Consider the following 18,328-nt stretch of genomic DNA (forward strand, 5'->3'; position numbering starts at 1 on the left):
TGAAGGTCTGTGTGAACTGCAGGGAAGGAGATGAAAGGAAATAATGCATACTCTTTAGGAAAACTGACAGAATCAGGTCTGGAATCCACTCTCTGACTCCACTATACCCCAGGATCAGGCAGGTCTTCGGGAACCAAGGAGAAAGAAATCCAGAGCTCAGTAAGTCAGGGATACTGAAGCTGAAGCAACAACATTAGTTAAGAAGACCAAGGTAGGTTTGACCCTGTGTGGGGCTAGCTGGAGCAGGGATTAAAGACTCTACGATTACATTCATAGGTTTGTCCTCAATTGCCTAGAACGGTGTATGGCACATAGTAGGTGCTACATAGGCACACAGTAGGCATACTTGTTAAATGACTGAATTATAATCAAGTTCTTACAACTCGTGAATATTTCAAAACAATATAAGTGCTAAAATAATTCAGAGCTAGGGAATGATCCTGTGGGCCAGGCGTATTCCAGGAATGCATCTAGGAAATGCTCCCTTGAGAACAATAATGAGAATGCTAGGAACAACTTACATGAGGTTATCGCAGACCAGCCCTTTTCACAAATAAGTACTCCAAACTGGCCCTGTGGGAAGGATTTATTTTTCTCTGTCCTTTTTAAGAATAAGTTTTCTTTACAATTGTTAAATATGAGTATATACAAATCTAGTGGTTTCACCTCACTTCACAGGAAACAATCAGCCTACAGAGCTAAAGCAAGCACTGATTTCTTACAACTCGGCACAGGATATTTTCTGATGTCCAAATACTGTAGAGAAAGTGACACTACTTGAAATAAATTGCAGCACTCTATTCGGGTAAGTAGGAACTGTGATTTGCCACCATGCTTGTTTACATTCTCACTCTTTCATAAGAGTTAATGACTGGCAATGGACTTCCTTGTCATTTATTTTAATTCACTTCTCAATGATGGATAGTGCCGGGATAACTGTTACATTATCAAAAACAAATACCATAAAATCTTAATTAATTGGAATCCAACTAACAGTCCTTTCAATTAAACTGTTTTTCCCCACTGTGTTCACATTTTAGTAGAAAGATTATTATCACAAGATAACCTTGTGTCAGAGGTTTATTTAAAACATCAGTAGTGGGCTTCCCTGGTGGCACAGTGGTTGAGAGTCCGCCTGCCGATGCAGGGGACGCGGGTTCGTGCCCTGGTCCGGGAGGATCCCACATGCCGCAGAGCGGCTGGGCCCGTGAGCCATGGCCGCTGAGCCTGCGCGTCTGGAGCCTGGGCTCCACAACGGGAGAGACCACAACAGTGAGAGGCCCGCGTACCACAAAAAAAAAAAAAAAAATCAGTAGTAGCAAGCCAAATTCTAGGAAAAGCCCTGAGGTCGGTACAGATTCAGCCCAGTCTCTTGCTTCTTAATACTAATCCTGAACTATGATCACTGATTTATACCACGATACCCTTAATGTCCTGAGCTGTGGTTTAGGTTAGAAGAGGACAGGAGATTCTGAGAAAGCCTGGGTCCTGGAATTTAGGGCCAAAAAAGCCAGGCATCTGATCCAGGAAACACTGTCAGTTATATTACTTTTGATAGACAGGCATGGGGAGATCCAAAACCAGGTATGAGAAAGGACAGGTAGGGCAGTAGAAAGTAATCCCATGATTCTGGATATTCAATTAATCATTAGGCCAAACAGGCAGTCAGTTGGAACAGTGTACAGCCTAAAGTAAATATGCTGAGTCCCAGAGAGACTGGGGTACGTAAAGTCAAGAAATTCAGTTATTGAGGTAGTTGATTTTACTGATTCATCCAGTAAAGTTAATTAATTAATTAATTTTATTTATTTATTCTCAAAACTCAGATACAGGAAAATAAGACAGGATCCCAGTGGTTATATATGGAGGCTTTATAGCCAATCATGAAAGGGTTCACAATTCCATTTCTTCCACTTAACTACTTGTAATGGTTAATTTTGTGGCAACCTGCTTAGACTATAGTACTCACCTACTTTGCTAATCTAGGTGTTACTTGTGACAGAAAACCTCAATAGACTTTGGAGCAAAGAAGACATACAGATAGCTAACAGGCACATGAAAAGATGCTCAACATTGCTAATTATTAGAGAAATGCAAATCAAAACCACAATGAGATATCACCTCACACCTGTCAGAATGGTTATCATCAAAAAGTCTACAAATAACAAATGTTGGCGAGGATAAGGAGAAAAGGGAACCCTTGTACACTGTTGGTGGGAATGTAAATTGGTTCAGCCAGTATGAAAAACAATATGGAGATTCCTCAAAAAAACAATAATAGAACTACCATATGATCCAGCAATTCCACTCCCAGGTATGCTTCTGGAAAAAATGAAAACACTAATTTGAGAAGATACATGCACCCCATGCATGTATCTTTTCAAATTAGTGTTTTCATTTTTTCCAGAAGCATACCTGGGAGGGAGGGAGACGCAAGAGGGACGAGATATGGGGACATGTGTATATGTATAACTGATTCACTTTGTTATAAAGCAGAAACTAACACACCATTGTAAAGCAATTATATTCCAATAAAGATGTTTTTAAAAAAAGAAAAGATACACGCACCCCAATGTTCACAGCAGCACTATTTACAATAGCAAAGACATGGAAGCAACCCAAGTTCCCATAAACAGACAACTGGATTAAGAAGATGTGGAATATATATACAATGGAATATCACTCAGCCATAAAAAATGAAATACTGCCATTTGCAGCAACATGGATGGACCTAGAGAATATTATGCTTAGTGAAATAAGTCAGACAGAGGAATACAAATGCTACATGATATCACTTATATGTGGAATCTGAATAATAATACAAATTAATGTATATGCAAAACAACTAGACTCACAAACATTGAAAATAAACTTGTGGTTACCAAAGGGTAGAGGGTGGGGGAAGGGACAAATTAGGGGTATGGGATTAACAGATACAAATGACTATAAATAAAATAGATAAGCAACCAGAATTTACTGTATAGCCCAGGGAATTATAGCCATTATCTTGTAATAACCCATAATGGATTATAACCTGCAAAAATACTGAATCAATATGCTGTATACCTAAAACTAACACAATATTGTAAATCAACTACACTTCAATTTTATAAAGTCTGATTTTGTTAATAATATTTGCATAAGATATGAAGAAAATGCCACGAAGAGCTTTGGAGGGCAATTTGATAATACATAGTTATTAAGATTGCTTGTGGGGCTTCCCTAGTGGCTCAGTGGTTGAGAGTCCGCCTGTCGATGCAGGGGACACAGGTTCGTGCCCCTGTCCAGGAAGATCCCACGTGCCGCGGAATGGCTGGGCCCGTGAGCCACGGCCACTGAGCCTGCGCATCTGGAGCCTGCGCGTCTGGAGCCTGTGCTCCTCAACGGGAGAGGCCACAACAGTGAGAGGCCCGTGTACCGCAAAAAAAAAAAAAAAAAAAAAAAAAAAAAAAAAAAAAAGATTGCTTGTACCCAAAGATAAAATAAATTCAATTATCTCCATTACCGCTACAGAAAATACTTGCACCTGTACACACAAAGCCATATACAAAATTGTTGATTGTATCCCTGTTTCTACTAGTGACAATTTGGAAACATAAAAACCCATGAAAAGGAGAATAGCTAAGTAAACTATGGAGTGTTCATATTATAGAATACAAAGCTAGTAAAATGGATGAGCTAGATACACATGCAGCAACAAATACTCTCCCAAGACACTTTGTTGAGTGAAGAAAAAACAAGTTGCAAGACACTTTGTACAGAAAAATACCAATTATGTGATCATGCATACAGGAATATACAGGCACCTACACACACAGACACACCCCAATAGGAGCATACATATATAAGTATGAAAAAGCCTGGCAACATTTTGGAAGGATAAAAATCAAACTCATGGAAGCAGTCAATTCTGAGAAGAAAGAGTAGACTGGAGTTGGGTCTATTGTCTCATATATAATGTTTCATTTTTTAAAAAGAACAATGTAATTAAGATATTAATTAAAATTAGAAAGAAAAGAAACTGACCCTGGAATGAGAAGACATAAAATGCTGAAGAATTCTCCCTGGCATGAAATAATTCTCCTTGTTCACAGCTACCAACTACTTGGCCCTGCACATCTCTTTTGGGCATGGCTCTACAGCTCTACATTTCCTCAGCACCAGGCCACAAATCCATCCAAGCCAACGACTGCTTCCCTGGACTCACAGGCACTAAACCATATCCAAAAAGGAAACTGGTATTGGATCAAAGCGATTTGAAATGAAAGTTCATCCCAACTTACCAAAATGTCCAAAGTCCTCCATTTTCTAATAGTTTGCAGGGCTGAAAGCCAAAACAAAGGAAGAAAGGTCAAAACATGCATATTTTGAGAGCTCACACTTCTCTGCTTGTGACACTCTGCATATTTGGCCCTTCTTCAACTATTTCAATAGAGATTTTCCCATTTTTAAAACTCGCAAACTTGTAAGCTGCCTCTTTATCAGTAAGTTAACTAGAATTTGCCTCTCAGTTGCCAAAGCACCAACTATATATAACTTTTTTTTAAGAAAATGAACGGTCTCTGGAGTTCTGCTCCTCAATTGGCACTAGTATATATCCCATACGTCTAAAATAAGAATACTCTAGCAATGGTAAAATGACCAGGACTTGTTTAATCAAACAAACAATTACCTTTGATGCAGACTGTGTTTTGCAGCAAAAGAACCATTTCATGGTTATACGAGGCAATTAAACTACAATAGTGGTATACACCTTATCTTGACTACTAGATTATAAATTGTAAATGTCATAGAAGGAATTTTAAAGGTACCAATTTTGAACACTTACTATGTATCAGTTACTCTACGACCACTTTAAATATATTATTGCATTTAAATTTTAATCCTATAGCAAAATGTAAAGAAAGTATTATCAGCCCATTTATTAGATGAAGAAAGTGATACTTAGAAACGTTAAGCAACTTGCTCTCAAGGTCACACATCTAGTAAGAGAGTCAGGGTTTGAGTCTGGTTTTGTTACATTCCAAAGACAGCAACAACTGCACACATAATACAACCTTTTATATATCAAATGGAGAAGCTGAATCTGGGAAAGAGATTGAGGAAATGACCCCAGGGGAGTTTGCTTGGTAGCAGGGACTCTATCTCACACATCTTTGTATTGCCCACAACACATAGCCCAGTTACTTGCACATAATACTCAACAAATATTTGTTCAATAAGTAAATAAATGTAAAGTTACAGAAAAATAAAATAGAAGGCTTTCAATATGCTATTCCACTCTTAAATAAATATCCCATTTTAAATTCATTCTCGATACAACATTACTTGCTAAAGGACAACACTCCATACAAAATACAGCTATCTTAGACTTGTCATCACTTATTAGAAGCAGGATAAGCCCAAAAGAAAATTGCAAGATTAAAACAAAATCAATGAATGGATTTGACATTTTATGAAATCAAAATGAACGTACTACCTGTGACATGCTTTTAGTTTTTGTTTTGAAAATTATAGCTAACTTTAAATATTACACACCATATCTTCTCTTTGCTTTGAAAACCTTACAACTACTATTGGCCAAAAGCAATAAAAATATGAGTAGCACCTGAAAAAGAGGAATGTAATGAATTAAATCTCTACCTAGGTGGGAAGGTAAAATGGTTCAGCCACTTTGGAAAATAGTTTGTCAGTTTCTTATAAAAAACATACATTTACCATATGACACAGTGATTATGTTCCTAGGTGTTTAACTAAATGAAATGAAACTTATGCTCACACAAAAACATGCATGTGAGTATTTATGCAGGATTTATTCTTAATCATCAAAATCTGGGGAAAAATTCCTATCAACTAGTGCATAAATAAATTGTGGTGCATCACATCAAATAATGGAATCTCAAAGTTTAGTTAGCAATTAAAAGGAATGAACCACAGATATGTAACAACACGGATGAATGTCAAATTCATTACGATAATTGAATAGCCATCGCAAAAGGCTACACGCTGTATGATTCCATTAATATGACATTCTGGAAAAGGGAAAACCATAGGGATGGAAAAGAGATGGGGGGCTACTGGAACTGTTTCATATCTTAATTTTGTTGGTTTGCACTTGTCAAAACTTACAGAACTGTATGCTAAATAGGGCAAATTTTACTGTATGTAAATTATACCTCAATTTTTTTAATTAAAAAAGAAAGCCTCACTTAAAGTACTTATAATGAAACTATTCGCATTTTTGAGTCCTATCTTGTTTCAAAAAAGGAGGGGATATGGCTACTAATAGATCTAATGCAAAAGGTAACAAATTTTATAATCATTTAAAAAATAAGTGCTATCATTTGAAATAACAATGTAATAAATTGTGATGATCGAAGTTCCTTCCCCCAAAAAAGTGAGTAAGGAAATCATAGCAGAGAAAACACATGGGCAGTACAATTCAGATTAAACTAGCAGTGAGGTTAGTACAAAAATGCACACTATAATGTCTTTCCATTTCCTAGAGAATGGTCACAAATTTAGTTCAGGGCATCCCAGCAACTGATACAAACAGGGAGGTCCAATGGGTTACATGAGTCCTGTTGTTGTTCAGTAAAGAAAAAAACAATGCAATTTATTAGGAACAGAAAGAGAAACACGTATTATTAGCCAAAAATTTAAAAAAAGGAAAAGGAAAACAAGAACACTGAGATAGAAGCAAAATACAGAAAGAAAAAAATGGCAGGGTAATAAATAAAGCCAATGATTGGGTATAAGGGAAAAATACTACAACTGGCAAATAAAATACAGAAAGAAAAAAATGGCAGGGTAATAAATAAAGCCAATGATTGGGTATAAGGGAAAAATACTACAACTGGCAAATAAAAGATTACACCAATTAATTAAAAAGAGGAAAAATGCAAACCATAGACATACCAAGCTCTCTCCCATCTCAGGGTCTTTGCTCTTATTGCTCCCCCTGTTTAGAATACTCCTCCCCCAGCCCTTTCCTCGACTGACTTAGCTTAAAAATCACCTCCTCAGAGAGGCCTTCCCTGATAATGCAATCTAAAGTAGACCACCCTACCCACATGACCAGGTCTGTCTACTAGACTACAAGCTCTATAAACGAGGACAGAGCCTTTTATCTATTTTTTTTAACTGCTTCATCCTTAGTGCCTGAATGCGTGCTTGGCACACAGTAAGTGCTCAAAAAATATATTCAACCACATATTTTAATCAGAATAAGAGGAAAACGTAAATCCTCTTGGGTATTTTCAAATAAATTTGGTAATCATTCATTACAAAAGAATAAATTTCTACTAAAATACAAAAAATAAAAATCAGCACCATAAGAAATAGAGATGCATATACTCCAACAATAGAAAAATACATTTTTTAAGACAAATGCTTAAGTCAACTGGAACTGATGGATTCAGTAGAACTTCTTTCAAACTTTCTTAGACTATGCATTATTTTGCTTCAAATTATTTTTAAATACAGAAAAAGAAGGTATGTTACCCATGTCATTGTATAAGGCAGATATGGTTTTATTCTAAAATTGAGAAGAAAAGTACCAAATGAGGGCATTCTAGGCTGATCTTACTTTTGATCAAACAATGTGTGTAAGTGTTTGTATATACATATATAATATATATTAGTATATATTATTTGAGCTATGTATGTGTGTAAAACCTGACTAAAATCCTAGAGTCTTAAGAAATAGAACACTAGGACATAATTTTTTAAAGTATCAACTATATTTATTCTATGAATACAAGCTAATATAATGTGTTAACAGGAAAATGTATGAAATTATTTTTTCAATAGCTGCCAAGAAACACTGGTAACATTCAAAATATTTTCTTGATTAACAAAACTACACGTTTTCATTCCTAACATGAAAAGGACACATTTAAAAAATAGAATCAATAATATATTTAATAGAGAAGTATGACCGGAATTACTTTCTCTAAAATCAAGAAGAGGCAAAAACAGAACCCCACAAATGCTAGCTGTTTTTGTTGTTCCTGGTTGCCACTCTCTTTTAATGGAATATTGACTAAGATTATCAGAGAGAAGAAAAAGGAACTGAAGGTGCATTTAGGAAAGGAAGATACTAAAAATCATTTCTTGCTTATGACATGAATATACAGTACTGAGAAAATCCAAAGAACTTAACCAAAAAATTACCAGAGGTAATGAGTTCATCAGAATTGTGGAGTGAAGTAAGTCCACAAAAATAAATTAAATGCATCCCTATATGCTAATAATACAGAAAATACAATGAATAACTCAAAAAATAAATGAGATTACATTCACAGTAGTTACTAGAAACATTAATGCCTGTGCATTAACTAAGTTTGTGACACAAAGAAAATTGAGACCCTAATGAGTGAAAAGTGGAAGATTTAAATAAATGAAGAAATGTACCTTCCTCATTGTTAGAAAGATTAAAGATGAGAGTACTCAAACTCACAAATACATACTACAATAGTTCGCAGAATTATGCGATATTTTAAACTAAATGAGGGAGACTAATCAGTGGTATAGAGTGTGCAGAAACAGACTCAAATTATTATTATAATAACTAAAACTATTGTAAAAAAATATAAGTAATACGGAAATGGAGAAGAGAATCATTTATAAATGTTTTACCAGTTGGTTACATACATGGTTAAAAATAACTCACTCAGACCCATGCCTTACACTGTACATTTGCAGCGAATTCCAGATAACAGTCAAAGCTTTAATGACAAAGTATTCTGTAAGTTATAAAGTTAAACTATGTTTTAAGAATTGAAATTCAGTGTCAGGAGAAGTCAAACAAAGCTAGTATCTGAGAATAAAAACACATTCACTACATAGATTCAGCTAAAGGCAATGGGGAAGAAGTCCAGCCTGGCAGGCCAATGCCTGGAGAATCTGGGGATAAGAGTTCAGGTAAGCAGTCAGCATTAGGGAAGGCCAGGAGAAGGGGCAGCTGTTGGTGATGTGGTAGACAGGTAAAGAACAATGTGAGTGGCAATGAAGATAGGCATTATTTGGCTAGGCAGTAAACGTCCAAAGTTGTGGCAGCAAGTTCTGCAGTCCCAGTTGCTAGTCTGGGAGTTAGAATCAGAATTCAAGTTCCCGAAAGAACAGGGGAGGAAAAGGCAAAGTCCTACTCTTTTCTTTTTTGGCTGCGCTGTAAGTGGTTCTAACTGTGAGGATTTAAAGAGCTTGGGGATAGTGAACCAGATAGCCCACTACGAAATGGAATTTTATTGCAGCTGTGGAAGGGAGATATACTTCTGACTTTTAAAGAAATGGAGTATGCCATCTCATACAAGATAAGTGTATTCAAATGCCTTAAAAATAAAAAAGCTGTTAAGCTATGAAATGTAATAAAATGAATATCAAAAGAAAGTATCATAACGGGAAAAATTCATGAGAAAAATGTAACTGATAAAGGCTCACTATCCAACTTAAATAAAAAATTAATGCACATACATCATGCTAATATTCAGATTCTATTTGATAAGTTAACGAAGATGAACAGGCAGTTTATATAAAAAGAACTGAAATAGGATATCATCATGTGAAAAAAGATAAAGCCTCAATAGCAATTAAATGAATACAAATTAAAATAACTTAAAAGTTCCATTGCTTATCTATTAAACTAACATAAACACATACAGTTTATAAAGTCAATTGCTAGCAGGAATTTGGGGAAATGGGTGCGCTTATACATTGCTGTTGGCTCTGTAAATTGATTCAGTTTTGCAGGATGGTAATTTGGCTATAAAAAAAAGAATAAAGAAACCACTCATAATTTTTCTCCTAGTAATTCCATTGTAAGGAGTACACCTCTAAGGAAATAACCAAAAGGAAAACATGATTTGTACTATGATTCTCATGGCAGTGCTCTGTGCAACTATTGGATTGGCCAGAAAGTTCATTCAGGTTTTTGTAAGATGCTACAAAAAACCCGAACGAAGTTTTTGGCCATTCCAATTATAAGGACTAGGAAAGAGTCCAAATGCTCTTTATTACTGATAATGTAACAAAGAGATCTTTTACAGAAATTAAAAGTGACAAATGAGAGGAATTTTTTATATATAATATGTAAAACTGTTATGTGAAAAATAATTAGAGCACAAAATAGTAAGTACACAACAACACAACCATGTCAAAAGGTATAAAACCATTTATAATTTTCTATTTCTTCTGCCAGCTTTGGTAAGATGTATTTTCCTAGGAATTTGTCCATACCAACTAAATTTTCAAATTTACCAGCGTAAAGTTGTTCATATCTTTTTTACATTTAAAAATCTACTGGAATGTTCATCCCTGATACTGGTTATTTGTGCCTTCCCTGGTTTTCAGTTGGACAATGTTGTTAGAAGTTTATATATTTTATTAATCTTTTCAAACAACCAACTTTTGGCACTGTTGAAATTCTCTACTGTAGGTTTGTCTTCTATTTCATATCTGCTCTTGTCTTTACTTTCTTTTTTTTTTGGTTATCAGAAGATAATTGACTTTCTCTTTTTTTATTTTTATTTTATATTGGGGCATAGTTGATTAACAATGTTGTTAGTTTCAGGTGTACAGCAAAGTGATTCAGTTATACATATACATGCATCAATTCTTTTGCAAATTCTTTTCCCATTTAGGTTATTACAGAATATTGAGCAGAGTTCCCTGTGCCATACAGTAGGTCCTTGTTGGTTATCTATTTTAAATATAGCAGTGTGTACATGTCAATCCCAAACTCCCAATCTATATTTCTTGAATTTTATTTGCTGCTTTTTCTAACTTCATGCAATGGATGTTTGTAACATAACTTTTCAGCCTGTCTTCTTTCTAATGTATTTAAGGCTACACATATCCCTCTAATAATAGCTACATCCCATAGTGTTGATATATATTTTTATCATTCAATTCAAAATATTTTCTGATGCCCATTATAATTTTTTCTTTGACTTAATGGATTATATAGAGGAATACTGCTAATTCTGCAAATATTTCATAATTTACTGGTTATGATTTTGCTATTGATTTCTAGCTTGATTCCATTATGGCCAGATGATACACTTTGTGTAACTTAAATCCATAAAAATTTATTGAGATTTGCTTTATGGCCCAGCATATGGTCAATTTGGGAAACATTTCTGTATGTAATTGAAAAAAATGTATAATCTGCAAGTGTTAGACGCAGTTCTCTGTACGTGCAGTGGTATGTTAGTAAATGTTTAACAACTGACTCTCAGATACCCAGATGTGCACTGCTGGACAATTTCCATGGTGTGACTACTCTCACCATCCAATTGCAAGCAATCAACATGAGATCACTGATGCACACATGTGACTCTCACAAGTCAGTATGGGCTACTTTATCACTGTATATATGTCCTATTAGATCAAGTTATCAGTTGAATGGTTCAATATTTGATATCCTGACTGATTTATTGCTATGGACTGAATATTTGTGTCCCCAAATTCACATGCTGCTGAAATCTAGAAGGTGTGAGTTTTTGGAAGGGCTTAGGTCATGAGGGTAGAGCTCTCATAAATAGGAGTAGTGGTCTTAAAACAGAGAGCCCACAGAGCTCCCTAGTCCCCCTCTGCCACGTGAGATTGCAGCTAGAAGATGGCCATATGTAAGGAAGTGGGCCCTCAGCCAACAGCAAATCTGCCAATGCCTTGATCCTGGACTTCTCAGCCTCCAGAAGTGTGAGAAATAAACTTTTGTTCTTTATAAGTCACCTAGTTTATGGTATTTTGCTATAGCAGTCTGAACAAAGATATTTATCTCCTATTATTTAGCAAGAGAGGTGTGTAAAATCTCTTTGATTGCAGATTTGCCAAATTTCCCTGTTATTTCAGTCAATTTTTGCTTTATATATTTAGAGGCTATGTTATTAGGTGCATACAAATTTATAATTGTTTTCTTCTTGAGTGGTTGAAACTTTTATTATATACAATCTGGTTTACACCCTAGTAATTCTTTTTGCCTTAAAGTCTACATTATTGGCATGGGAGGAGATACTGACCAGGAGACGTCTAGGGTTGCTAGACTTCCTAAATGCAACCATACAACCAAGACTTAATGTGACCATGTTTCTCCCAATCTCTGATGCCCCACCAGATATTTATTCAGGTGAAAAATCTGTTTATTACTACCTGAGCCAAGATCTCAACTTCATTTTATATAAAATGCTTTCACATGGTTTAATATACACTGAATTTTCCAGGAAAGCATCTACTTATATAAGCAGAAGATTGTTCTGCTTATATAAGTTCACAACTTAACCAAGAATTGTTCATCATTTAAGATAATTATATCACCAATAGCAATAAATATCACTGCATTTAAGTCATCAACACACCACCCTACATTTATAGAAGTTGAATTCATAGTAGTTCAACATGTGAATGGAAATATTTATTATAACTTATATATATATCAATAGTAGTACCTGAGCATATACATATCCAAATAATATTCCATTAAAAATTATTTCTTCTCCTTTAGCATTTATAGTACATTTATGAATATATACATATTCCTAGATAAAGATTATATTATCTATGAGTTTCATTACAGCTTTTAAGAGATAATTACAAAATACTTGTTATAATTTAAAGTATTTTGCTGAATATTTAAGAGGAAAAAGGACTTTTTGAATATGGATACCTTTTTATAGGAATTGCAGATAACTCTGAGGACACATGGCTTCTACATTTCTGGGCACTAAAATCTGAACCCAGATAATTATATTCACAAAAAAGGTAGCAGACCATCAGTGTGAATTATGTTTTTAAGTTGTCAACACCAAGTCATTTCTAATTCCTGTGCAATTCAAACAAACCAGGTGACCTACTACCAGTAAGCCAATCCCAAGAATATACTGGCCATTTGAAATAAATCACACAGTGGAAGAAAGGTCAAGTGGCCTATCCAGTGCCAAGAGCTTGGGCTTTTGCTGACCATCAATCCAAAGGTTATAGTCTTTATATTAATTTGGCTGTGGCAAAAACAATTCTAGCCAATTAGAGTTGAATAAAAAATAGATATCCATTTGTCTTGCAATGTGCACCTCTCTCATGCAGACTTTTGTGATTATTCCATCCCTTGAGAAGATTTTCTTCTCTAATGCTTACAGACTTTACAATCTGTACATGACAATCTTATCCTTGTGCTCTCAAGGCATCATTATACAGTGACTAAGAGAGCAGGTTCTTAGACTACCTAGGCAAAAATCCCAGCTATTCTGCTTATTAGATGCGTGACCTTGGACAAGTTACTTAACCTCACTGTGCCTCGATTTCCATTTGGAAAATGGAGATGATAACATCTACTTCATAGAGATTGTTGTGAAATATAATTTATGCATAAAGTGCTTAGAACAGTGCCAGTTTTCATTAGGTAGCTTTTTTTTTTTCCAGCACGTGGTACCTTTATTTGAATAGCAGTTTTATTAATGGTCTTGAGTCTCCTGGAATGGCAAACTGGTTTCATTTTTTGATGGACTTTAACGTCCAATGGGCTTTTGCACTTTGGGAGGAACACTCATGACCATTTGTGCATTGTTCAATGTCCAATTTATGATCTTATGAATTTATTAAGTAATATTCATTTAAACATAATTGACACTCCTCTTAATAGTCACATACTACTTATTTAACAAAGTCATCAAAATTTATAGATTTAACAAAGCAATTTTTCTTAATCATTTATACTGATTACAATCTGACACTTTCAAAGACTTCATTAAAAATCATAAAACAAATATATCACATTTCCTTAAATAACCTAAATACCTTAAAAAGCAAAAACGCACACACTAAACTAGCCCAGTAATTATAAAACTTGTTTTTACCCTTACTCTTACACATTCCTGGGGTCAAATTTTTACTTAGCTCTAGTAAGTCTATATGATATAAATTCACATCTTCCAAGGTTTGAGAAACTTTACTATACCCAAAGAAAAAGACCCTATGAAGTTGCAAGTTCAAAGTCATTAACCCTCTGACTTCTGGTAAAGACACTGAGTTTCAGAAAAAGAATATCTATCTGAGATACAGATATAAATTTTCTACGATGTAACCAGCACATTAGGTAGCTTTTATTCGTTCTCTTAACCTATTCTTAGTACACAGTATAGGATACAGTGTCTGTTTACAAAGTACCAGTTAACATGACTTTGTGGTATAAATTTGACTATGGAACTAAACAAAAGAAAATGCCCTACCCAGAGACCAAACCTACAAACCTTGAACACATTAGCATGAGCACTAACTCAAAGCTTTCCAAAATGTGTTCAAAAGACAGTTTACCATGCATACATTAAGGATCTATTATGTGTCAAGCACTGTGCTAAACCCTAGAAACACAGTAATGAATATCACAAATGTGGTCTCTTCCACCCTTACAGTGGAAGAGAGGAACAAGTAAGCAAACTATTTGAATATTAACCTTAAGAGCTATATGATGAAGGCGTAAAAAGATAAAGTATTTCCCTAATTTCTGGAGGAATTGGGAAAAGCAGATGGGCCCTAAGAGACTACTCTTCACAAAAGAAACATTCAGGGTAGCAAGTAGGTTGGATAGAGAGTGATTATCCTACATTTTCCAGAGAGCTAAAATGATGCCCGGAAGATCACATGTTTGGAGGGCAGGCTCTGGAACACAGGTGAGCATGAGGAGGGGACTAGCAAGATGAAACAATGCTGTAGAAGATAATGACTATTGCTAACACTGTTGATAATATATAGGAAAGTTAAGAGGGTAATCCCTGAAAGTTCTCATCAGAAGGAGAATTCTTTTCCATTTTTTCTTTCTTTTCTTTTTACTGTATCCAAGTGAGAAGATAGGTGTTACCTAAACCTGTTGTGGCAATCATTTCACAATATTATGTATATCAAACCATTATGCTGTACACTTTAAACTTATACAGTAATATATGTCAATTATTTCCCAAGAAAACTGGGGGAAAAAGGATGAAGGGAGAGACTGTGCTTAATTCCACATTATGGAGTTTTAAACCACTGTTAGAATCCATGTTCATTGGCTCTCCAGTCTTTTGTAATCCTGGTCAGAATCCTACTTTGTTGGACAACTGCAAGTCTAAATTGCTGGTGATCCTAGCTCAGGTTATCAGGTTATTTTAAATATTATTTTAAGCATAGTAATATTTGAACATTTTACATCCTTTCAGTTTTCCATGTTCTTCCTTGGCAAGAACACCACATTTACTGCAAAATTAGAGTCCAGAAATCCCTCTGTGAACTTTACATCAACTTAATGTAGCAAACGGTTTCTGACAGTTTCTCATGGCACTTGAGGATATTTTTTCTCAGATTCCTATGACAATGTGAGAACTCCGAGATGCAAGGACTTTTTAGATCTTTAGAATTTACTTCTGGGACTACAGCTTTAGGAGCTGACAGCTGATATGTCTCAAATTCAGTTCAAAAGAAGTTAAAGATCATTTTAACACATCCTATTAAAACAAACTCATATGTGCATGCTCCCACATTTAATCTGCATCCCCATCTTTAAACCCTGTATTACAGTTATTGCTGTAGGTGTCTGTCCTATTACAAGATTTCTGAGAGCAAAGGACCATATCTTTGTCATCCTTGTAATCCACAGCACCTAACATAGCACCTATAGGTAATAATAAATATTTATTAATTGACTGACAGATTGATTAAATAAATGGTAAAGCTACTTCTTATCCCTATTTTAAAACCTCATAAATTCTATTTAAATATGGTTCTTAAAATGCTTTGTTAGCCCATTTAGAAAGCAATTTTGCTAACAATAGAAAATTGGGTAACTACAAGCTTTTTCAAAAGATGAACTGATTCTGAAACCAGATGTATTTGATTTTATGTTATGGTTGCTAAAGGAACACCTAAATGTAAATTTCATTTTACATAAGACTCGATTAAAATATTGATCAGAAAAAAAGGAAAGAAGCTTCAAGCCAAGTAACAAAGTGACTGGAGAAACTGCTTTCTGATTGGAAGGGAAAAAAAAAATAGATTATGTTTTATGTAATCAATCTCTCTATTTCAGCATGTACGTAGAGAGGAAAGCTAGTAGTAGTATGGAAGCAGAGAGGAGACGCTGTCCTTCTCTTACTCCCTGACAGTTTCCATCTCATGCTAAGATTCAGAAAAGCAGAAAAGACAAAATAGTTAAATACTAGCAATTTAATTCCTTCTGCACTAAGTGATCTAGATTTCAATTTAGAGCTCACATTTTTGGGTAAACCTCCCCTACCCTCAGGAGGGTAAGGTGCCTTAATACGTGTTCCTACAGTACAGGGGAACCTCTCCTCTAATGTAAATTCTGGGAGACTAGGGGCCATGTCTTACTCATGCCTATATCCCTAGCACCTGACTCGCTTCCATTTTCAGCCTCTTCTCTTATTCCCCGCTTCACACTCCACACTCCAAATGGGACTGAAGAAAACAAATTGAATTTCTGCAATAGGCCTCTCTCTCTCTCATCTTTGGACTTATTACACAGACTGTTCTCTCTACAAGATTTCTGAGAGCAAAGGACCGTATCTTTGTCATCTCTGTAATCCGCAGCCCCTAAGCTCTATCATTCCCTGACAAAATCTTTCTCATCCTTCAGTTCTCTGCTTATAAACCACTTCCTTCAAGACCTCCCTAACTCTCCAAGTCTGGGTGAGGGGGACCTCTATGTGTTTCAGGTCTACCCTAACATGGCACTCATCTCATGGTAGTTTATTTCATAGTGGAAAATACCTCATCTCATCCCGAGCACCAAGCACAGTGCCTGCCACATCATATGAGCTTAATAAGCAGTTGATGACTGTGTAAAAAAAAAAAAAGATTGCCTACTGTAGACAAAGGAATCTGACAGGTGTGGGGTGATACAGGGATGCATATAACACAATTCTTGCTCACAACATCAGAAAGGATCCAAACAAATACATAATTAACGCCAACACAAGGCAGACTGTAATGAATGCTATAATTAAGGAAAATATGCACTCTGAATTTTCTGGAAACATCTTGATTTCAAATAATCTATCACATTGTTCCTATAAGTATACTTATAGTTGTCAAAGCATGTGTCCTGATTTTAGAGTTCAGCAAATGCAGTCACTGTAGTTATAGCTAAAGTATAAGCAAATTGCTGTGGGGTACAGAAGATGGAAAGACTTATTAGAGGAACTGCAATTTAAATTGGGCTTTGAACAGGGCGAGTGACAGGCAGAAATGAGTAAAGGGGAGAGAAATTTCAGGCAAAGGAAATCAGCCTAAGCAAAACTCTGAGGGAGGAAGAAGAAGGATGGAGCCAAGGAATGATGAATAAACCAGTATGACAGGAATAGGGAACAATAAGTCACCTTAAAGCTTAAGGAACATTAGAAATGGCAAAGGAATTCCTGACCTTTGGTTAGCTGTAAGCAGATATCTTTCTCATAGGGGAGCTAAGTTGACTGTTTACACAGGAAGACAGGCTGCAGAGGCTGTGACACTTGGTGAGGTGCCAGAGCCATGAAATCTTCTTAGGAATGGGGAGAAATTGTAACTCTAAGAAGAGTTAGAAAGAAGCCTTGCTGGGCGGGTGGGGCGCGGTGTGTAGGGGATGGGGTAGGTGGAAGGATGAGAAGAACAAGACTGCTATACATTTTAAAATTTACCTTAACTATATATCTTTAATGGTGATGTGTAAACTATTAAAAAAGAATTCTATTTAGGGGTGGAATACAATTGAGTGGAAGAACATGCTAATCTATTTTTCAGTTAAGCATGCCTACAGAAAGTATGTTTTAACTGAAAGAAAGCAAATGTCTAAGAGGGGATAGTCTGAGTCATACTATAGTGATAGTGATATCCCAATACCTAAAGCTAATTTATCTGTACATATGTATAGATTCACAATATTATCAACCAAGTTGTGCCTTTATTGATAAGTAGCACATAAAATTCTTGCTTAATTAATTGCTTCATTAAAATGGGTTTTTGTAGACAACACCTAATTTACTTGAATATCTGCTTTCAAATCTATGATGCTATTTACACTTAATTTTCATGCAGTTCACATCATAGTAAAGAAAGCCTTGCAAATCCATTCACTTAACCATATCCCAATCCTGGGGATATCTACGAAAGGGACATTTGGTTTCTGCTGTTCATTGCAATAGCTGCGGATATGAACTGTCTCTACATGGCATGGAGAACCTGAGCAGGGGAACCTGACAGGAAGACTAGGCAGCTCCCCTAATCTGCCAGCTACAGGTCTTCCCAGTGCCGTGGTGTTATTTGGTTTATTCTAGGAATTCATTTCATCCGATACTGACAAATTCAA

This window comes from Kogia breviceps, chromosome X (genome assembly GCF_026419965.1).
Source record: "Kogia breviceps isolate mKogBre1 chromosome X, mKogBre1 haplotype 1, whole genome shotgun sequence".
NCBI classification, from domain to species: domain Eukaryota; kingdom Metazoa; phylum Chordata; class Mammalia; order Artiodactyla; family Physeteridae; genus Kogia; species Kogia breviceps.